We start from the raw sequence: 4,030 nt of genomic DNA on the forward strand, positions 1-4,030 counted from the left end.
CTCAAAAAAAAAACCCTCAAAAAAAAAAAAAAAAAAAAAAAAGAACCAATGAGCTAATGATAACTCCATATCTCATCACCTACTAATTTAGGAAAGGGCATGTAACAATTCTAACCAAGGAGGAACGACCTCTGGAAATTTTGGTGCCTTTTAAAAATGAACACATGGGGCCAGCAGATGGCATAACGGTTACGTCATTGGACTCTTACATGGCCAACCATGGTTTGACTCCTGGGCCTGGTGGCTTGAAAATTATATCAGGGGCATGTGCCTGCATTCCCAAGATCCTGGGAGAAGGGATTACAGTGTGGCCATCCTCCAAGAGGTGATTTCCCACTTTCCCTCTCACTGTCTATCTCATTCTGAAAAGTACACGTGCCCTGGGAACCAGCAGTTAGCGTAATGGCTATGTCGCTGGACTCCCACATAGTCGACCGCGGTTCGTGTCCCGGACCCGGTGGCTTAAAACTCACGCCGGGACCGTGTGCATGCGGGCTCAAGATCCCGAGAGGAGAATGGAGAAGGGATTGCGGCGTGACCATCCCCCCCTGGGGGGTGATTTCTCGCTTTTTGTCTCTATATCTCTCTCTGTCTGTCTGGCGAGTGCACGCGCCCTACAGTGAAAATCTCTCCCAAAAAAAAAAGTACACGTGCCCTGTGGCAAAAACCTTAAAATTAATTAAATTAAAATTAAAAAAAAAAAAGATAAAACATGTCAGGCCCATGCATGTGTGCCCACATCCTGATTTATCAGAGAAATGGAAGAGAAGAGATTGCATGTTCTAGTAAACCCCTGGGGCGTTTTCTCTGACTCTCTTTCTGTCTCTTTCTGGCAAGCACACACGCCCTCTGGCCATTAGAAAGAAAAATTGTTGTTTTATCCGTTGGGTCTCTGAAAAACTCATGATGCATTTTTGCAAAGAAAAACATGAAATAATACATCATGACTTTTCCAACGATCCGTAATTTGTCCTCCCATAAACAAAAACAAGAACTCTTCACAAAATACCACACCAAAATGAGTAATCATAAGCTAAAATACTTTCTAATAAAATCGGTGCCATTTAAAATGATCAGAAATCAATCAATGTAATTATAAAAATTGTCAAGAAAATATAAACCATACACTGTGAGGATCAGTCCTTATAGCTCTTTCAAACATGAGAGGATTTTAAAATAAAGTTCTGTGCAAGGCAAAAGCACTACAAAGCTTTTATTACCCACGAAAATGTAGCACCAAGAATATTTCTGTATGTGCTTAGTACAGGTAAAACTGCTGCAAGGAAAACGTGACCGGCACATCAGACACTGTGTCTTTTCTCATCACTATTATTTGAAAGATTCTCACCTAGTATTAACAGACTCACAAAAATCCATCTAAATCTGTATGTATTACGCCTTGCCTTGGTCATGTCTTTACTTACATTTCCCTGCATCTTCTGGAGATGGAAGTCCATGGTAAAATTGAATCCTAGAATAAAATCTAAGGGCAAAAATGGAAAACCTAGTAACGAGTAACAAAACATGTATTAAATTTGGTGGAGGTGCTATTATTTAGGTGGAGCAGAATATATAAACGTGTGCATGTGGTGTGTTGCTCACTTTTCCAACTTCTGGCACAAACCTTTATATAGCACTTCCTTTGTGCTTGGCCCTAACCTGTGTATTTTTCCCACCTACAATGTAATTATCTCTAACCGTTGAGAAACTGAGGCAGAGAGAGTTTCAGTAGTTAATAAAGGGTCAAAATTTTACTTCGTTCTGAGTCTTCTCAGCAGTCCCTATTCTGGCCCTTGCTACAAAGTACATATAAGAAAAAGGTATAGAGACATCAAAAAGATAACAATCCCTCCACCCAGCTATCTTGCTAAGTTCCAGACCGGTGCTTCTGAATGGTAAGGTGAAAATGAGTCTGAGGAGTGACTCTCAAGTTGGTTTCACTCTTCCAATCCCCCTGACAATGGGAGAGGAGGAACAGGCCAGACCAGCACTACTGTCTCCGCGCTTCCCTACTGGGCCTGCCTATTCAGGGCCACAAAGTCAATCATCCCACAGGCTTCAGCTCCAATTTAGATAGAGCAGTGAGGTTTGAAAGTGCCTCAAGCAGAGCCCACAGTCCTCTGATCCTTTACAATATCAAACTCTGCAATTGAGTGTCATCGCAGCCATGCTACGAATGAGGTCAATTACTCCAGGTACCCGCTAGACTTTTTCCTTTTCTCTACCCCTGGGGATTAGATTCTTTTCCCAGCACTTACTCAGAGCTGCCTTTAGCCCTTTCCCCTTGGTTTTACTGCCCCTGCATTTATGTTATTCGAAGTCTTCTCCCCTTTGGATTCCTGTGGAGAAAAATGAAAGACCTGAAATGGAAAAGGGAAAAAAATGAAATGAAGTGAAATTTCAAGAGATTCTTCCACTGTTTTAAAAACTACTGTACAGCTTTCTTATTTTCAAAAGAATCGAGCATTAAATTATGATACATGGGGCAAAATATAATACACAGAGACATATATGTATACATGTCAACACACACACACGAACATATATGCCAGAATAGTGAGAACCTTTGATGCTTAGGATCCCCTTTTCTTTTCTACCCACTGATTTCTAACTATACTGTTCTTCTCTAACCACATAATTATTTCTCATTATCTATTTGTCGGATATGAACTATTAGAAAGAACATAAGCTGTGGGAGACCTGTCTCCTGTACCAGCGCCAGCACTTAACTTCCGAAACAATGGCATTGAAGCTTTGTGTACTAATCTATGAAACAAAGATAATCACATGTGCATACTTCTCCACTACACCTCGCTAACAGGAAGTTCAAAAGAGAAAATGTGTGTTTAAGTATATCACAGAACTACAGGTATCAGCAAGGTTAAGATATGCTTTGAATCCAAGAAAACTCCCTGAAGCAACATGTCAATACTAAGTAATCCAATCTTTCCCTTGACTAAAACTATTTTAGTAGAGAAATACAGGCCCACCAACGTCTGTGGTTTGGGCAGGGGAGAGGAGAGATTCAATCAATCTGTGTTTGTAGTTTATACTTGGACAAAGAAGGTGAAGCAATGAGGGATGACTGGGAAGATGGCCTGCACTGCTGGTGACGGCCTTCCATTCAATTAGTAGGAACTGTAATTTATTAAAAACTGGCCTTTCTACTTTTCCCCAACTCAGTCTTCAGAAAAAAATGCAACATGTTAACTCTTATTTAAACTGCGCTCTTGAAAAAATTAACAATGAATCCAAATTCAGTATCAACACAATTCATCAATGATACTTTGTAGCGAAGAAACATCAGGACAGTATGTATTGATTTTTCTCTCCAAAGGCCTTGAACTCTTATCAAGGTGGTCATTTCTTGTTCATGTATAATGCCAGAATTTGCCCTCTGAATATTTTCTATAGAACTTCATATTCCATTGGAGGCAATTAGTTATTTTTTTTACTAAGCCTTGTTTATTTAAGTTTATTTGTCATTACTATTATTTTTTAATTTCTACAGGATACACGCGCTCACCAGAGAGAGAAAGAGAGAGAGCAAGTGAGAAAGCAAGCTACCACAGGTCTGGGACTTGAACTGTGGTTCACCACATGGGAGTCCAGCACCTCAACCACCACCACCACCACACCACCTGCTGGCCTGGGGGCAATTAGTTCTTATAAAGTTAAACTCACGGTGGCCACTGCTGAAAGTTCTGCCAAATGACTCTAACTTTCCATAAAAAAGTTTTAGCTATACTTCAGTTCTGTCACTAAATGCCAAACTATAAAGCTGTATATATACCAAATCATGTATATCACTGCCACTGGTCATTTCAGAAGTGAATCTGTACAGGAGGCAAACAACTCCAAAACCATGGCCTTGAGATTTCGAAAGATCAGAACGCACCAGCTACGGTCTGGATGTTGTATCATCCCAAAATTCTTATATTGAAACCCAACCCCCAAGGTGATGGCATTAGGAGGTACAGCCTTTGGGAGGTGATTTGATCAAGAGGGTAGGATCCTCATGAGTAGGGAA

General features: G+C 40.5%; 1 long non-coding RNA gene across 1 annotated transcript in view; it reads right to left on the reverse strand.

The window, feature by feature from the left end:
* Positions 1-4,030, reverse strand: part of LOC114004516 (uncharacterized) — a 46,653-nt gene that overhangs the window by 2,508 nt on the left and 40,115 nt on the right. Inside the window, exons 2-3 of the long non-coding RNA XR_003546652.1 lie at positions 2,259-2,360; positions 1,425-1,483 (exon numbers count right to left, since the gene is read on the reverse strand). This is a non-coding gene — a long non-coding RNA (uncharacterized LOC114004516). The remainder of the gene's footprint in view (positions 1-1,424; positions 1,484-2,258; positions 2,361-4,030) is intronic.

The sequence above is a fragment of the Tupaia chinensis genome, unplaced genomic scaffold (genome assembly GCF_000334495.1).
Source record: "Tupaia chinensis unplaced genomic scaffold, TupChi_1.0 Scaffold138390_1, whole genome shotgun sequence".
NCBI lineage: Eukaryota > Metazoa > Chordata > Mammalia > Scandentia > Tupaiidae > Tupaia > Tupaia belangeri.